Source organism: Schistocerca gregaria, chromosome 5, assembly GCF_023897955.1.
Source record: "Schistocerca gregaria isolate iqSchGreg1 chromosome 5, iqSchGreg1.2, whole genome shotgun sequence".
Lineage (NCBI taxonomy): Eukaryota > Metazoa > Arthropoda > Insecta > Orthoptera > Acrididae > Schistocerca > Schistocerca gregaria.
Window position 1 is genome coordinate 301712777 of NC_064924.1, and position 20685 is coordinate 301733461.

Here is a 20685-nt window from a genome sequence, read left to right on the forward strand (position 1 = left end):
ATATGCAGGACTCCGCGTACGAAATGGTCCAAAGCTGAACGATAACATGCATCTATTTGTTGAGAAAGTATTTGACGGACAGACTCAGTAGAAGAATCCGAAGGAAGTATAAGTTCTCCACACAAAAAGAATCTTACAGTACCATGGTTCGACTGATTCTTGAGCGTTGCTATTACAGCACGCTTAACAGGTTTGAGATGCTTATGAGAGGAGACAGAGAAGATAAAAAGAAAATTCAGAATTTTCACTAGTTCGTTTGGTAAGCTCGAGACGTGGGTTCATTATACAGCGTGTTTGAGGAAGAACTGTAGATATTTTTGGAGGTGGTAGTACAGACTTATTACATTCTATGTATTGTGTGTCCGATTTTTATCTGTTATATAAATAATAATTCACTTCGGGTCGTACTGCTAAATTTGCTATGGTCTGATTTACTGACTGTATTTTTTTTTTCACGCTCAAGTTGTAAAGCAATGCTTGCGAATACATGACTGAATTTTTCAGTTGCGGTTGGGACTTGTTGAAACGTTTTTCTGTACTGTTTAAACATAGATAAATATATATGCATTCACAAATTCTCCGTATAATGCGGTACAACATGGTTTTTATAATCGAAACACTTGTTGCTTGTAGCGAAGAGGAAGTACTGTAACGCATGTGTCTCATAAGGCCACACAGAGAAGCTTGGTGCTCTGTCCCCATTTCAGGTAGTAGCATTGAGTGAAAGGTTTTTTATTTATCCCGCAGCTGCGGTCGTTTCTATAGCCATTCGAACAGTTGTCTTACTATACCTATTTTACAGGATACTAAGCAACATTTGAATGACGAACCGGAGCTGGTTCACAGACAAATTGTGCGAATCGATAAAGTACTTTGGCAAAACATGTTAACTGGGTCGAAATTAATGCACAGCTAATGGCACCATTTCTACGCGAACCATTTGCAAATACGTGCAAAAATTCCGTTTACCCGGGAAATTTTTAAAGCGCGTGACTTTTTTATTTTAACTTTGCACGGATTAGTTCAAACTCTGTAGCAAGATAACTAAAGGGAAAAACTAAAACCAAATTTTTTTCGTCTAATAAACTTTATCCGTTGTCAGGTCACGATGTTTGAAAGTTGACCTAAACAAAGCACATAAAATGCACTCGTCTGTGAATTGAATGCGTGGAAATGGTTTAAAGTGATTCAGATAAGCAAAGAATGAATTATTAATATAAAATTGAGAACTATCTTTCAAAAATCCAGCTTCATTCGCATTTTACGTGCAAAAAACACTTTCTTGTGAGTTTCTCTGTGCATACCATTTACATGTTTCAAAATTGTGCGAACCGGTTCAAATTTTGTAACGAGTTACACATATAAATGTAATTAATGGTCGTCCTGTTGTTTTGTGAAAACTATATCCATTTCACGACATAAGCCACATAGTTTGAAAGACAATAAAACGGCCTTTAACTCATCAGTCGTCGGCCGAGCAAACAAAACTCTACATAGGTTGCCAAGCGATGGTGGTCTAATGTCAAAACTGTGGTAGAGTAAAAGTTGGCAATCAGAATGCAAAAGACTCCTGTTATAGCACAAAACAGGCTCCTGTTATAGCAGAAAAAGGCATATTTTTCCTGGGAAGAGTCAGGGCTGTAAATAAGGAACTGGCTTTTCGACTTATCTTTCACGTTCAAAGACATTTAAATCAAAACATCTTGACATATTCGCTCTTTCTTACAAGTTAACCCTACTCCCCCAGCACAATGCGCTCTGTTAGCTGTTAAGGTACTGGCACACCTGTTTCTTCCAATCGATATGCTATTGTCGCCGACCCAGAAGATTTGCCAGCCATAATAAACAATACGTAATACCGTATGGCTGAAGAACATACATCAAATAGCTAAGTACGTTTTTCTGGGGAGATAAATTTTCTAAGGATGAATTTGCTCCTGGTGGGGTGAAATCAGGTATCATGTTACTTAACTTCACTCAGTACATCATATTATATGACATTTTTACAAATGCTACAAAGTGAAAGTGCCCAAATATGCCAAGCTGTTCTGATTTAAAAGTCTTTGATGCCTCCAATCAAGTCAAAAATCTACTTCACTTCTTTTACATTCGTAAATTTGCCCAGGACATATTCCCCTTATTTGCGCTATGGTAGGAGCATTGGTCATTCCAGTGGCTAAAATGCATGAATCTGGTGCTGTGCCCACCAGTCGAATTTAATGAACATGCAATTGAACGGAGTGTAGATGTACTCAAACACATTATTCAGATGGTAGAACGTAGTCCTTCATCAAGCATATTTCTACATGTATCGCTATTCCATGTGCAAGATTAATGCGCATATTACGTACACAGGCCTCGGTATCTTTTATGGCGAATTTAACACCTTCGGGAAGGAGATGAAGGTAAATGATGGGAATTTTGTTGTTAGCTAAATACAAATCGCCGAGGAATACCACTCTAACTGATTATTGCTGATGCCACTTTCACTCGTGGCGGTATCAACAAGAGACACAAATCACTTATGTCACTTCCTCAAAACTGGAAGAGCTGCAGCAAAATAGTGAAACCTCTGTTGCTGCTATGCCCGAAACGCAGATGCCATGCGTCTATGACAGGTTCATAAATATTGTACGACACTGTGTAAGTGTCACTTACAGTGTCCTATTTAGGCAATACTCTTTTTCATTATAAATGGTAACTTATGTCGTGTTGGTCATACACTTCTCGTATCAGTTTTATTTCATCCAACTTCCCACTGCCTACTTGTCTGCCTGTATTTAATAATACTGAGAAGTTGCGATTGGTTTCTGTGAGACGAAAATAATTCAGGAAGTATCCATCGTTTGTCTTTAAAAAATTGCATATATAGGAGGGGCATTCAATAAGTAATGCAGCATAATTTTTTTTTTACCAAAAAAATGTGAAATTTGTTTTGAGCATCGTGGAATATCCCAGTTAGAGCCCTTTTAGTTTCATAAACTCCGATATGTAACGGCCCCATACGTAGTCTTCAAAATGGCGTCTGTAATGGAGGTGCGTTATAGAAGAGAGCTGTCACTGAGTTTCTTTTGGCGGAAAACCTGTACATCGCTGATAGACGTAGGCGTTTGCAGAGTGTCTATGGACAAATGCTAGTGAACAAAAGCACCGAAAGTAGTATGGCGAGGCATCTCTCATCATCGCAACAAGGTTGCGCAAACCTGTCTGGCCGGCCACACACAGCTGTGACTGCAAGGGCTATCCAGAAAGTGACAAACGTTTAGAAATAAATAAATTAACACTATAGAAAAAACAAATTTCATTATATACATTTTAAAGATACACTCTTAAGCTATTTTTTTTACATTATCACCATTCAAAATGAATAAATGATAACTAACTGAAACCCTCGGCTGCCGACAGGCGTTGTTGATATACCTCGATGTGGACAGGTGAAAATGTGTGCCCCGACCGGGACCCGAACCCGGGATCTCCCGGTCGGGGCACACATTTTCAGCTGTCCACATCGAGGTATATCAACAACACCTGTCGGCAGCTGAGGGTTTCAGTTAGTTATCATTTATTCCAGGGAAAAGCTGCACGGTCATCAACAGTATTCTGTTCTTTAGAGAACAGTTACTGTCTTCATATATATATTCAAAATGAGCCACTTGTTACATCGTGGTACAAATTTTTCAGTACCGCCTCTGTAAAATTCTGCCACTTGCGATAGAAAGCAATGGTTTATATCGGCGTGCAGTTCGGCGTCAGTATCAAAACGTTGGAGAGACACGTCTTTATTTCTGGGAAGAGGTGGTAGTTGCTTGGCGCCAAATTCGGGATGTTTGGTGGATGATCGAACAGCTCCCATTCAGAACTCTGTAGGAACTCTCGGATTTAATTGGCCATGTATGAACGTGCATTGCCGTTTGAAAAGAAAACTTTTGCTCTAAGCTTTCTCCAACGCTTATTATGTATCATACGCCCCCATCATGACCTTTAGAATTCACACGTTGTAGTCAACAGCCGCCAATCCGGTAAGGCAGCAGTTCACTGCATTCTCCACCTGGGCACATCTACCAGAAAGTGCCCTCCCCAATCCTCCGAAGTAAATATCTGAACTTCGTGCAAAGAAGACGGTAAGGAGGAAGGGGTGGAAAGTCCAGTCTACATGTCAATAGAAGCCGGCCGGAGTGGCCGAGCGGTTCTAGGCGCTACAGTCTGGAACCGCGCGATCTCTACGGTCGCAAGTTCGAATCCTGTCTCGGGCATGGATGTGTGTGATGTCCTTAGGTCAGTTACGTTTAAGTAGTTCTAAGTTCTAGGGGACTGATGACCACAGCAGTTAAGCCCCATAGTGCTCAGAGCCATTTGAACCACTTTTTTGTCAATAAAAACGTATGGCTTAATTTTATCCATTGTTTACCAGTGTTTCGTCCGCGACTGTTTTACTTTCGTAAAATAAAGAACAAACCGCCTTCAGTCACAAGTTGCATTTATTTATTGCACTATGTATTTCGAGCCCTGGAGGCTCATCTTCAGGTGCTTTTTAGTGACTTTATTTCATGTGTTTTAGTTGATTGCCTGTTGATATTACATTTTTGGTTACAACATGGTATATTGTAAATATAAGTTTGACAGCGTTAATAATATGAAAGTAACTTACAGTTAACATTGTACACTGTCTGCTTCCGTTGTCCAGTAGGTATACACAATACACATCTTTAATTTTACGGTACATACTGGTATATATAGATATTCACACACTTTTTTGCACATTGTGTTAGCAGAACGTAAACATGCCAAAGATTCTCGTTCATACAGATATTCTACTTCTAAATATAATCGATTTTTAGTACACAGGTAGTATTAAAATAATTATTTGGTACCATGTTGTAGGTTGTCAACTGTTTGTACTATTATAGATTTGATTCCTTAGGAAAAAATAAACTTTTGAAGGTGTAGAAAAAATTGTGGCTGTTAAACTCTGTTTGTTCATTCAACAAGTCTTGAGGATATTTTTCTTTGTGTAGCATTATTTCTAACTGTTCTAGTAGGCTAAGTTTTTTACTGTTGGGTTCTGTGTGAAGTACAGTTAGGCTGTTGTGGATGTTGTCAAGTCTGTTTATTAACATACATGTGGTTAGCTATTGTAGATTTTTCAAAATGGTTTAGTCGAAAGGAGTCGGTGTGTTCTTTATACCGTGTGTGGAAGGTTCTTCCAGTTTTTCCTATGTAAAATGCAGGGCAACTGTTACATTGTAATTTATATATTCCACTGTGTTGTGTTATTGGCTTGTTTGTGTTCACTGTGTGAGGTAAGTGGTATCCAAGTTTGCTGTTTGTGGAGAAAGATATTTTAATATTGGTTTTTTTGAATAGGTTAGCTATTTTTTGTGATACTGTGCCTAAGTATGGAATGCTTGTGAAGATTTGTTTTGTGTCGGTAGTTATCTTTTTAGTGTTTTTGTGGAAGATGTTGGTCTGAATTTTTTAGATAGTTTATCAATTGATTTTACAGAGTAACCATTATTTACTGCAATTGTTTTGATAGTATCTATTTCTTGTGTTAGTGCTTTGGGTTTTAAAGGTAATGTATGTGCCCTGTTCAATAATGATCTAATGATTAAATTTGACACTACAAATCACTTTTGTTAGCAGTCGCAGACGAAACACTGGTAAACAATGGATAAAATTAAGTTATATTTGCCCAGCCAGGCACTAAGAACAGTGTACTCATTTAAAAATGCGAAACTTAAGCTAACAAAAGTGATTTGTAGTGTCAAATTTAACAAAGAATGTGTAGCTCATGGTTTCATTCCAAACTACATTAACATTACGAGAAAGTGGCGTTCACAAGCAGCCAGAATAGCTACGAAAAAATTCAAGAACAACTGGTTACGTACAGAAATCAAACTACAGCACAAGCAAAAAGAAGAACTTAATAGAGCTCTTTACCACCTACATTTAGAGTTAACTAGCATACTCCATCCATTAGAAATGTATTATGTAGATGAATATGTTACAACCCTGTGTACAAAAGTTAGAACTACTATAACTGATAAACATGCAAAAAAACTTGAATCCCTTAAAGAAAAATATGACAGTGCCCATAATAATGTAACTTCTAAAACACAGACTTTCTATGAAAGAGTTATCAACGAAACCAACATTAGCTTCACAAACACAGAACAAGCTTTACTGAACAAAGGTCTTAAACACAATATTAAACCAAAATTTAATCATCATAATTTAAAAAACCTCATTGTTGATACAAAGAAAGCTGCAGACATGGCCAACCTGAACCACAATGAACAGATTGTCTTAGCACATAAAGTTAATGAAATTATCCAGAAAGAAGAAAAGAAAGCAAAACAACACTCCAACCCAACTTTTGAAGAAAACAAAGTGCTGAAACAACTGAAACACAAACTCAATGAACATGATGCTCTTGTTGTGAAATCAGATAAAGGAAATTCCACAGTCATCCTTTATAAAAATGATTACATTACTAAAACTCTTAATTTTTTGGCAGAAAATAACATTACTGAACTGAACCATGATCCAACCACTAAATTTCAGAAAAAATTTAAGAAAATGCTTAACCAATGTAACTTCCTGCTGTCTGATAAACAAATAAAAGCTTGCACATTAATGAATCCCACTGCCCCCAAACTCAGAGCACAGCCAAAGATCCATAAACAGAACTCTCCAATTAGACCAATTGTTAACTCCAAGAACACACCTGCATATAAACTTTCACAGTTGTTAAATAATATCCTCAGAGAATTTTACACTTTTGAAACCACATACACAGTAAAAAATGCACACGAGTTAACAACACTCATCAAAGACATAAAAATCCCCGGAGAAGCTAGATTTGCCTCATTTGACATTGTCAACCTGTTCACAAATATACCTGTTAAAGACACAATTGAAATTATTAGAGAAAACCTCATCACACACACAAAACTAACCATACCAGAGATTACAGAGTTGGTAGATCTACTTGAACTAGTACTGTCCCACAACTACTTTTCATTTAATAATAAAATCTATCAACAGAAAGAAGGCTTAGCTATGGGTAACTGCATGTCAAGTTTCCTAGCTGACATTTTCATCAACCACTTAGAGAATAAGTTCTTCAAAGGAGAAAATAAGCTTGTTCAAAAAATTGTATATTACAAGAGATATGTAGATGACACACTACTCTTATTTGATGGCACTAAAGATGAACTTGAAGAACTCCTCACATCATTCAACTCACTCCACAATAAAATAAAGTTCACAATAGAACATGAAACTAATCAAACCATAAATTTCTTAGACCTCACAATTGTGAATGAACAACAAGAACATAACTTGTACATTTACCGAAAACCAACCTACACTGACATCACAATACATGAATCTTCATACCACCCGAACACACATAAGTATGCTGCATTTAGATCATTATTGAACAGGGCACATACATTACCTTTAAAACCCAAAGCACTAACACAAGAAATAGATACTATCAAAACAATTGCAGTAAATAATGGTTACTCTGTAAAATCAATTGATAAACTATCTAAAAAATTCAGACCAACATCATCCACAAAAACACTGAAAAGATAACTACCGACACAAAACAAATCTTCACAAGCATTCCATACTTAGGCACAGTATCACAAAAAATAGCTAACCTATTCAAAAAAACCAATATTAAAATATCTTTCTCCACAAACAGCAAACTTGGATACCACTTACCTCACACAGTGAACACAAACAAGCCAATAACACAACACAGTGGAATATATAAATTACAATGTAACAGTTGCCCTGCATTTTACATAGGAAAAACTGGAAGAACCTTCCACACACGGTATAAAGAACACACCGACTCCTTTCGACTAAACCATTTTGAAAAATCTACAATAGCTAACCACATGTATGTTAATAAACAGACTTGACAACATCCACAACAGCCTAACTGTACTTCACACAGAACCCAACAGTAAAAAACTTAGCCTACTAGAACAGTTAGAAATAATGCTACACAAAGAAAAATATCCTCAAAACTTGTTGAATGAACAAACAGAGTTTAACAGCCACAATTTTTTCTACACCTTCAAAAGTTTATTTTTTCCTAAGGAATCAAATCTATAATAGTACAAACAGTTGACAACCTACAACATGGTACCAAATAATTATTTTAATACTACCTGTGTACTAAAAATCGATTATATTTAGAAGTAGAATATCTGTATGAACGAGAATCTTTGGCATGTTTACGTTCTGCTAACACAATGTGCAAAAAAGTGTGTGAATATCTATATATACCAGTATGTACCGTAAAATTAAAGATGTGTATTGTGTATACCTACTGGACAACGGAAGCAGACAGTATACAATGTTAACTGTAAGTTACTTTCATATTATTAACGCTGTCAAACTTATATTTACAATATACCATGTTGTAACCAAAAATGTAATATCAACAGGCAATCAACTAAAACACATGAAATAAAGTCACTAAAAAGCACCTGAAGATGAGCCTCCAGGGCTCGAAATGCATAGTGCAATAAATAAATGCAACTTGTGACTGAAGGCGGTTTGTTCTTTATTTTACGAAAAACGTATGGGTTGGAAGGTCTCTGCTGAACGTCAAAGGAGATGCAGGAAATAATGGTACACAGTTTTTAGTTAACCAATTTATGCATAATTTTGTTTATTTCCCAATCATAAACAAATCGTAGAGCAGTCAGTGCGTCGGCTGTTGGCTGATGGCAGACGGCGTGAGTGGGAACATGGTGACCGGTAACCAGAGTGAGGCTGGTCAGCCCAGCAGAAGACGGAGGAACTGTACAGGATTATTTGGACGGAAGTGCCGGTTGGAAAGCGGTAGAGGGCGGCTTTGGACCCGTCTGCATGGAGCTGGGAGGAGTTCGCTTTGTCTTTCGGACCACGAGGTGTGTGAAGAGGGCACGCTGCCTGGGGCTTGTGCGGCCAGGCAGCAGTCTGATGTTCAGTGCCCGGTGATGGTGCACGCGGCGGCTGTGTAGTAAGTATAGAGTGTACAGTCACAGATGAGCACCTCAGCCCAGCTGTACTGACGATAAAAGCTTAAGTAGAATTCGTGGCGGTGACTGACACACGCCATACCTCGCAAAATATCCCTGTCCTTACAGTGAACTGCTCGGCTAGCATGAGGTTCTTAAACAGTCACCTCGGCCGAAATTCTCCATGGCGCTAACCGTTTTGACTAGCACAAAAGCTTCCCAATCGGCGTGCAGAGTACAAGGGTACGGGCGTTGCCTAGAGGAAGGACGTTGGCGCACAGAAGGGCCTGATGCCGCTGAGGGTGTTGTTTAGGCAGGACTTAGGACTTGTGATTGTCAGTGGTGGCTAACACCCCGGGTGCCGGGGTGTCGAAGTACCTGCTGCTAACGGTTGCTATGTCGGCACGCAGTTCTTAACTGCGACATTCAGTACCAGAATTCAACACTGTGCACAAATCATAGTTTACATCTCTACAATAAGGGGTGAGATCAAACTATTTCCGTCCAAAATTATCTAGCAAACCCCCAGATGGTGCAGCAAGATGAAGACAAGCAATGTTGTGAAGAGATTCAGTGTCACCAGAATTCATCATACGCTCCCAATTTTGATTCCTCACAGCAGCTCTCTTTTGGTGTCACAGCATCGTTCTGTGTTGATTTCAAGGTATTCTGGAGTGAAAAGCAACAGACACCTCGAGTACAACTCAAAAAAGGAAAGAAACTGTCGCCTTGAGTTTCAGTGTTGATAGTTACTTTGAATTAGTGTGGATGTGTGCTTGATGAGTAGCGATGTCAATCGACATATTGGCGCTGGGCCGCTTGCAGTGACGAGAGACACCCATATATAATCACCAGTACCGCCGTAATCAGGAAAGGCAATTCCGCTTATGTGCTACCGTCCAAAAGATATCACTGCAGCAGCCAGATCTTTTACACTTTTGTTCACTTAATTGACACCGAAGCAACAGCTTATTAATGTGCCAAACTCATGGCGTTCAGACACAGTTCCATCAAAAAACTAACGGAATAATTGTGTAGGTCATCCAGGACTGCGTGCTTGTCTTGCACAGTTCCATTCTTCCCTTAATTCTTTAAATCATCTGTATTGACAGAAGGTCATCCGTGTTGAGTTTCGTCGTGAAGTTTGTTGGTCTGTTGTTGAATATTTCTTACCAGTGTACCACATTTATTCCGTCAATAACCGTGTCACCATACAGTTTTTTCAAATGACTATATATTTTCGTAAGTTTCAACTTACGAGCAATAAAAATAACATCTACAACTTCAGTGTCGGTATGAATTTGTACCACAAGTTCATTTTATACGAGCACGTACTACACAGTGACGATCTGGTTCGACTCGAACAAGACACAAACAAGATTTCTGGGAAGCGATTGGTCATTGGATTGAAGTAGGAATAGAGAACAGTTTTTCACTTTCTCGATTAAAGTCGCAACTTTCTTACTAATTTATCAATCGTTGTCAGCATTCGCTTTCGGTAGTAAGCAATTTCATTTCGAACCTAGTAAATACCAGAGTTTTACTTGCACACGTAACTGTTAGAATAACAGCTGCAGCATCTTGTTTGTCGTTTCGAGTGTAGGGGAACAGGCGTGTTACTGGTGGTACACCGTAGTTTCCTCCCACCTCCACCCACCAAGCTGCGGTTATGCTCGAATTCGTTTCATAAAAAAAGGAAGAAACGAAAAGGCAACACAACAACCGTTCGGCCTGCGGGCGTAAACCGAGTCTCGCAGCAGTCGCCCCCTGTGTAATCGCGTGCCCGGGTCCGGCCGCCGGCGCACGCTGCGCCGTGGGCGGTGCTTTCTAACGGCGGCCAGCCCGCCTTATTCCCCATTGCTGCCGTGGCTGCTGCTCTGTTGCCTCCAATTTCCACGCCTGTTAACTTACAGCCCCGCTCTCGGCGCGAATATCCACCCGAATTGCGAAACACACTCGCCCCATGTCATAGGCGGCAGGTGCGGAGAGAGTTCAGCTTTTCTTTAATGTCCACTGCCGTTTTCTAGCCAAATTAGCCACAGTCGAATACTTTTATTTCCGCCTTATACGTTTTCGACTCTCTCCAAAGACCTGTTACATTTGTCCCCCTTAAAGCTGTGGCTCAATACGACTTGAGAGAATAAGCAATATCGTGATTTAAACGTTAGTTCAGAGGTCATCTGATGAGAACTATTGTTTCAAACGTAGAAGGTATTATTTAAACGCACACTGTTCTTCGTAGAAAGGATCTGTAGGGTATAAATTGGTGCTCTGAAGCTGGTGCAGTTATATCGTCCCTCTATCCTTTAATTGTCTCGGTAATTACCCGTATGAATGAGTAGCTTTGTTCGTTGGTAGCCATGAAATGCGCTACGTTGGGAAAATCCGACTGAATTCATTCTTCCGCTTCATGGTATCAATACACTCCTACAGTACACCATACTCGTACCTTGTTAAAGAATCCTATTAAAATTGCGCAGAATAAAACAATGTAACGGAGAGAGAAAATATTGTCAATAAAAAATATTCTGTTCTAACCTGATTTGAAGTATTTTATAAAAATTAATTTCATGTTTTCAACGAAGAGATTATCTCAATTTTACGAGCAAAGGCATTAGTATTGATGCAGGCTAGAGCTTTTATATTTATGCTCTGTTAAATTTAAATTATAGTCGGGCTGCCGGCCGGAGTGGCCGAGTGGTTCTAGGCGCTGCTGTTTGGAACCGCGTGACCGCTACGGCGGCAGGTTCGTATCCTGCATGGATGTGTGTGATGTCCTAAGGTTAGTTAGGTTTAAGTGCTCAGACCCATTTGAACCATTTTTTTTTATAATCGGACTGTCTATAATGCAATGAGTTTCAAATAAATGGTAAAACTGCTGGAAACTATTTTATATAATTATACTACCGGTTGATGCTCTTAGATGTTTAATATTTTCAAAAAGAAATGGCTCTGAGCACTATGGGACTTAACATCAATGGTCATCAGTCCCCTACAACTTAGAACTACTTAAACCTAAGGACATCACACAACACCCAGTCATAACGAAGCACAGAAAATCGCTGACCCCACCGGTAATCGAACCCGGAAACCAGGGCGTGGGAAGCGAGAACGCTACTGCACGACCACGAGCTGCGGAGTAATATTTTCAACCTTCACATAATGATTGCTTGTGTGCCATTGCAACATTCGAAAGGCAGATGGCCAAAAGAATCTCTTTATCAAATGTCTTATATTGCTAAGTTCTTAATTACTTCACTTGGAGTGATAATAAATAAGCAAACAAACAATTAAATTTAATACGTGTGTTACAAAACAACACCTACATACATTAGCTGCACTGAAAATATATTTGCAGCTTTTCGCTCCCAGAACTAGTGTGGAAGGCATTCTTCTTTTCGTCAAAGGCACGGAATTTTGTAAAGATTCTAGGATATGGCTATTATGGACTATCATAAAACATAGATAAGACAAAATTACACTTACCTGTCTATAAACAATATTGCCAACGGCCTTGCCTTCAGATCACCGAAGTTAAGCACTGTTGGGCTTGTCTAGAAATAGGGTGGGTCACCATCAGCGTCTGCGAGTGCGGGGTGCACTCAGCCCTTGTGACACAAACTTAGGAGCTACTTGACTGAGAAGTAGCGGCTCCGGTCTCGAAAACTGAAATACGGCCGGGAGAGTTGCGTGGTGACCACATGCCCCACGCTGTGGCATCTAATGACGCCACAGGGCTGAGGATGACGCGGCAACCGGTCGGTACCGTTGGGCATTCAGGGCATGTTCTGACGGTGTCTGTGTGTGTGTTTGTGCGTGGGTGTACACACAGTATTAATTAAATTCATCGTCCCCTCGCACCTTAAAGTTCCAAATTTATTTACATCGGTGGCTAATAGTTCTATAGAGATTAGCGTGCAGATTTTCTTTCTCTTTCGTTATTGCACTTGTTTCATTGGACACACTGTAAGATGTCAGGCAAATCCAACACCTTACATGAAAACCCTGACATGATAAGCAAATCCAGTAGTATGTCACATAGCTCCGAATAAATCGTGACATTAGATTAACCAAAGTGATACAAGTAACGAGTGAGCAAAATAGAATACCACAGACTAACACAAGAATGCCTAAATGCATGTCGTACCTTCCCACCGTGAGGCAGACGCAGTTCCGAGGGGAGAAACGAGGACAGAAGCCGAGAGCAGAACCGTGTTAAGCTAGAAGGCCCGACGGTAAGGGAAGGTCTGGACACCTACGGCGCAGCTAGCCAGTAGGGCCACACAACCGGCACGTTTTAGCGTGAGACTTTTCGCGTCTCTGTTACGTCAATGACCCCCCCCCAGCCCATGTTAAAAGCTAGAGCCCTCCAGAAAAACAGTATAGATCTTACGATAACACAAAAAGGGCCACTACCACCCGCAAGTTTTAGCGTGAGACTTTTTAGTGTCTCAGGTATGTCAAGGACCACCCCCCAGCCCATGTTAAAAGATAGAGCCCTCCAGAAGAACAGTATAGATCTTACGATAACGCTAAAAGGACCACACCAGCTGCAGGTTTTAGCGTGAGACTTTTTAGCGTCTCTGTTACGTTTCAAACTTTAAAAACATTGCCCCACCACGAAAAGTATAACGTTTCTCATTGGATAGACAGAATTTTTGTAGGCGGAGCTTAAGGTTAACATTGAGACCCCGATTGGCCAGATGAAAACACAGCCAGATAGTTTTTCTAAACCAAATTCGGTAAATTGTAGTAAGGAGAAGTTAGAAGGAGTTAGTTCCGAGACGGCGAGCTGGATGACTGGTGCGCCGGCCGCTGTCGCCCTGGCGCTGCCTAAATACCGACAAGGTAATGAATGCACGCGATGCCGCATTTTTGAGCGCATAAGGCTTCACTCAGAACTGCAGAAGTCTCATCTGCTACACCCCTTTTTTGCGTAATACTAGTGTCGATCGTTAATTAAAACTCATGGTGTTCACATTTGCCACTTGAAGAAAAGATCTGAAACGCGATGATTTTTCTTTTATATAGTTATTGAGAAGCCACATCAGCCACTGTAATTTACGACAAGTTAAATAAATAATAATTGATGGTCACTGTAGACCATTTTGATAGTTTTCTCTTTTGTGAAACTTAAATTAAACCTAGATTATAGATGTGATATGGCATAGGTCATCCTTCGATCGATTGTAGAACTTGGAAACCCATTCAGGAAATATTCGTTCACATTTTTGTTGGACGCTGTTGGTTTTTACCATCCTGTATTAAAACACCTCCTTTTATCAATAGTGCAATTTATAAACAATGTTTTGTGAGTAGAATAAAATTTCCAATGGTAAACTTAACTGAATTTTCGACGTTATTTTACCAGCTAACTAAAAATAGGAAAGCCTTGAACCCTTTCCACTAAATTTAGTTAGTATTAAGATCCTTTTACAGGGAGTGCAGTGGAGCTGACCCTGAGATCATTAAATATTTGGTTATATCATCGCTAGTCTCACTGAACTCTTCTGAATTCTACATGTCATGTGTGGTCTGGTGTCTCCTTACCAGCAACAGGACCCAGGTTCAAACTAGTTAATTCCCTAAAAAACACGCTCAGAGTGTCGTTGCGCGAAAGTGGTAGGGAGACACGATATAGAACAAACAGACACCACCTTGAATGTTTAGAAAACGGTAATAGAATTTTTACAGGTGACTGTAAACAACGACTGTACGAGATATATGAAAAATAGTTTTTTTAAGAATTTTGTTTATTTGTCTACACCAATGTTCGCCTCCTCAAAATGGCGTCCCCTAGATATTACACTATACTGCTAGTGCTTTTCAGACCTCTGAAAAATTTCTGAAACTCAGTCGTTGGGACAGCTTCTTCATGGGGCCATATCTGACGAATATGGATCTGCGGCATCAGCACAATTCTGTTTTTGGCCAGAAACCTGCGAACAACGAACAAACTGCGGCCAGCTGCGTTACAGAGGATCAAAAGGAATGGACTGTTTCGCACTAGATCCGGAATTTTTCTGATCACTCCACGCAATTAGCGTTGACTTTGTAGATATTAAGGCTTGTTTATCGACCCTTGGCCAGAAGTCATCGTGCACTTTGCTGTTAAAATCGGAGGACACAGTGAGCACAAAATTCACTTTTGACCTCACCTGTCTAGTTTTCTTTTTTTCGCCCACTGCGATCCACAGCGTTCCCACTACGACAACAAAGCCTTTGTTTCGACGTCAAATCCGTAAAAACATCTTTAATTAGCTGTTATGATACGTTACAGTAGCTCGACGTTGTTCGTGACTTGATCTAGCGCCTTCTGAAGACCAATTCGCGTATGTTTTGGTTCGAAATTCAACAGTTTGGGAAGAATTTCTGCTTTTGCGGGTTTTATTCACATATCCTTGGAAAAACGTAAGAAATAAAGCATCTGATATGTCGAGATCGTTATCGAATTCTCGGGTTGTCTTCCCCTATTGTTCCTTCTCATTGCCTTTACTTTTTCCTCTGTTTCATCGTGGTACTGGATCATCGAGAGCGATCGTCGTCTTCACTCTTTTCTTCGAAACCCTTATGCGACTCGTAACGCCTTATTTTACTCACAAAAGACTCACTAAAAACGATATTTAGCACTTCTAAAATTGAAGAGCACCTTATTTCGTTCTTATAATAAAATTTAATAGAAACGGTTTGAGCCATTTTTATACAAAGGAGATGGTCGCCAACACTGCTAAAAGGCGTGTAACCATTTTAACAGCTGGTATCAGATCAAATATCCGATGTGGTTATCACCGTAAATACACATTTCATGCATTTTTACCCGCACAGTGGTAATCATATGAATATGCAAGTAGCAAATTACAAAATTATCATTACATTTGAACAAACTTCATCAGGCAGTGAACATTTTGCCCCCTTAACGTTGACTTACCAATTTTCTCTGAATAATAGAGATAACACTGAACTATTACTACTACTGGACCTACGGCATTCATACCGAGCGGGGGTCGTCAGAAAAAAACTGGAATCGAATTCACGAGGACAGCCGATGAATCTCAGTCAAGCCATCCAGATTTAACTCCGTCTGAACAGGCTTTGGACTGCTCAACGTACCGCCCGGCCGCCGTGTCATCCTCAACCCACAGGCGTCACTGGGTGCGCATATGGAGGGGCATGTGGTCAGCACACCGCTCTCCCGGCCGTATGTCAGTTTACGAAACCGGAGCCGCTACTTATCAATCAAGTAGCTCCTCAGTTTGCCTCACAAGAGCTGAGTGCACCCCTCTTGCCAAAAGCTCTGGGCAGAACGGATGGGCACCCATTCAAGTGCTAACTCAGCCGGACAGCGCTTAACTTAGGTGATCTGACGAGGACCGTTGTTACCACTGAGGCAAGGCCGTTGGCCGTCCAGATTTCTGTTTGCCGTTATTTACTAACGGTGAATGCCACGACGGTTAGTTTGAAGAATATGGTCGATTATGTTCTGTATTATTGCCCCATGAGAAGACCGTCTCGCGAGTGGCACGACTTCGAACCTTTACTTTCTTCCGTCTTCCTCATTTTCCTTCATGATTTCAGTGAGTTAAATAGGAGTCTCTGGATGGATATCTTCTTCATCAAGTAATTTTTTTAAAGTTTAAGCTGTAGCGGGAAGTACATGTTAGGTTCTGTTCGTGATTTCCCAAAGTCAAATTGTGTGCTTTGAGTCGAACAGCTTTCTATAATTCCCTTCATTTTTATGGACTTCCTTATATAAAAAAAAACTTCGTGTCAGATTAAACACATGTAAAAGGCGGGAACTGGAATTAGGGAGCATTGCCTTTCACGGACAAGTCCTTATGGAGCTACCCGAGTGTAACTCACCTGCCCTCATAGATTCACTTTCGTCAGTGACTCACTTCCTATCTTCCTACCAGGGAAGACGTGTCGCGAATCGTGCAGGAGTAACTCAGCTGCTCACTTACCTCCCCCCCCCCCCCCCCTCCCAGATTTGAGTCCCTGCCCGCACACAGTTTTAATCTGCCAGGATGTTTAATATTAGAGAATTTTTTTATCAATTTATACGCTCTTTGAAAATATTTCTCTTCGTTTAAAATGTCCTCAGTATTACGATGAGTAGAAAATGTAAGTGTAGCGGTAGATCTCAGGCAGTCTGTGCACTCCTTTTGGTAACCATAGAAAGTTCCAGAACAATGTAGACTTAGCAACACTGTTAAACTGCCCAATATAGGAAATCTAACCGAATTTACAAACTGGACAGGTATCACACTTCCCTTTATGCAAGGCAAAGTCTTTTTCAGTTCGCTCTGGGAAGCAGCAAGTATAACAATATGGCCCCAGCTAGTTCAAAAATGGTTCAAATGGCTCTGAGCACTATGGGACTTTACACGTATGGTCATCAGGCCCCTAGAACGTAGAACTACTTAAACCTAACTAACCTAAGGATATCACACAACACCCAGTCATCACGAGGCAGAGAAAGTCCCTAACCCCGCCGGGAATCTAACCCGGAAACCCGGGCGTGGGAAGCGAGAACGCTACCGCACGACCACGAGGAATGTATGTAGTGATAATTCGTTCTACTTCCATAACCTCTGACGAGTCATTACAATTTTTATTACTCTGAATCCACCATCATGGACAGAGGCCATTTCAGCACCTTGCTCTACAAAGTTTGCAAAATCAGCCGCGCAGCGTCTTAATGATTACCAAAGAACTTCTTCCACCCATCAGTGCAATGATTAGCGACGCAATCATCGCGTCGCACAGAACAGGCCCACACCAATATGTTCCATCTGTGGATGGAACTGCAGCAAGAGAGCTGCCGCCTTCCCAAAAATGCCACCAGGAACGCACGGAGGAGAAAATAGACTGTGCGGCGGCAGGTAAACAATCAAAATGGGTATGTCGTTATGAAAATTCACTTACATTGTCTGTGCTGCTTTACATCTACTTTTGCCGTTTACAAAAGACTGCAAACTATTTTTGCGGTCAGCCAAATAACGATGGAGAACATACTGACCGTAAATTCCAGTCTGCTAATCCAAACTATATTGGTGCTCACTGAAAGAAAATGTTCCTAACGGCTATTTATTGAGCGGGATCAAGAAGTATGACTATAAATAAAAGTTTAGAGTTTTAACCGATTAACATTGTCTGTAAAAGTTCACATGAACAAAATACACTACTGGTCATTAAAATACCTTTACACACAGCTGGCTGGAATCGCACATAACAGACAGACTGCAAAAGGGTGTGCTGAATCATTCAAAAAACGTCTGATGAGTTGAGAATTTTACTGACTATTTAGATATCAAAAGATCAAGTTGAGGTGGCACTTTTTTTAAGTATTGGTTTTTAAATGTTATGAATAGTTGGAGTTAGTACACGTCTGGCCATTAAAATTGCTACACCAAGAAGAAATGCAGACGTTGAACGGGTATTCATTGGACAAATATATTATACTAGAACTAACATGTGATTACATTTTCACGCAATTTGGATGCATAGATCCAGAGAAATCAGTACCCAGAACAACTACCTCTGGCCGTAATAACAGCCTTCATACGTCTGGGCATTGAGTCAAACAGAGTTTGGTGCAACCCCCCATGAAGCTTCAACACGATAACACAGTTAATCCAGAGAAGTGACTGGCGTATTGTTACGAGCCAGTTGCTCGGCCAACATTGACCAGACGTTTTCAATTGGTGAGAGATCTGGAGTCTGTGCTGGCCAGGGCAGCAGTCGAACATTTTCTGTATCCAGAAAGGCCCGTACAGGACCTGCAACATGCGGTCGTGCATTATCCTGTTGAAATGTAAGGTTTTGCAGGGATCAAATGAAGGGTAGAGCCACGGGACGCAAAACATCTGAAATGTAACGTCTACTGTTCAAAGTGCCGTCAGTGCGAGCAAGAGGTGACCGAGACGTGTAACCAATGGCACCCCATACCATCACGCCGGGTGACACGCCAGTATGACGATGACGAATACACGCTTCCAATGTGCGTTCACCACGATGTCACCAAACACGGATGCAACCATCATGATGCTGTAAACAGAACCTGGATTCATCGGAAAAAATGACGTTTCGCCATTCGAGCCGCAAAATGATTCAAATGGCTCTGAGCACTATGGGACTTAACAATTGAGGTCATCAGTCCCCTACAACTTAGAACTACTTAAACCCAACTAACCTAAGGACATCACACACATCCATGCCCGAGGCAGGGTCCGAACCTGCGACCGTAGCAGTCGCATGGTTCCGGACTGAAGGGCCTAGAACCGCTCGGCCACTGCGGTCGGCGCCATTCGACCCCCAGGTTCGTCGTTGAGTACACCATCGCAGGCGCTCCTGTCTGTGATGCAGCGTCAGGAGTAACCGCAGCATGGTCTCCGATTAAAGATAGTCCATGCTGCTCCAAACGTCGTCGAACTATTCGTGCAGATGGTTGTTGTCTTGCAAACGTCCCCATCTGTTGACTCAGGGATCGAGACGTGGCTGCACGATCCATTACAGCCATATGGATAAGATGCCTGTCATCTCGACTGGTGAACCCACAGATTCCATACTGTGCTAACAGTCATTGGATCACGACCAACGCGAGCAGCAATGTCGCGATACGATAAACCGCAATCGCGATAGGCTACAATCGTACCTTTATCAAAGTCGGAAACGTGATGGTATGCATTTCTCCTCCTTACACGAGGTATCACAGCAACGTTTCACCAGGCAACGCCGATCAACTGCTGTTTGTGTATGAGTAATCGGTTGGAAACTTTCCTCATGTCAGCACGTTGTAGGTGTCGCCACCGGCACCAACCTTTTGCGAATGATCTGAAAAGCTGATGATTTGCATATCAAAGCATCTTCTTTCTGTCTCTTAAATTTCGCGTCTGTAACACAATTAATAGTTCACTTGAAAACTCAACGGGAAGTTCCAGTAAAATGGTCTACCTCCCTGACATCTAATCACCAAAAGCTAATTACTCACCTTACAAGTGTAAAAAACTCTCTTCACTTGCTATTCGATTTTGTCACCCTTACGGCACACAAACAGTTACTTCCGTGAAATCTCAGGGATCCAGGATGGTGTACGGTCCTCGTGTGTTCAGTTCCTAGATTTGCCTAAAGCTATTTTGGTAGCTGCCCGGTTCTGAAATCATACGAGGCACAGCGCACACAGGCATTTGACTGATCGGACAGGTTGATGTTTCGGAGCGAAGTGTCTCTTCCCCACTGCCTCTCCGGCCGTATGGGCGCAGCGGACCGCCAGACGGAACATCTGGTGTCGACCACTGTAAGCACTGGTAATAGTATCTAAATAAACCCTTTCTCAGACATGTGTTACTTAATATCTCTATCGTTTAACAATTAACAATCTTCTTAATTTTTAGATACGCAGTGTTAAAAGTGCTTAACGCACTGAAAAAAATTTAGCTCGACTGCATTAAAACTTTTCTGCCTAGAATTTTTAGGACGGAAACGACAGCACAAGATGACCTCTGAACTGTCCCTTTAAGGTTCCTCTTATTTCTAGTTGTTTAGAATACATTCTTGAAAATAAGTGCAGCTGTATTGTAGCACTATTGTATTCGAGTGCTGAAATGGGAACTTTCTAGTACAATTACAAACGATACTTAATCTGTCATGAACAAGGACA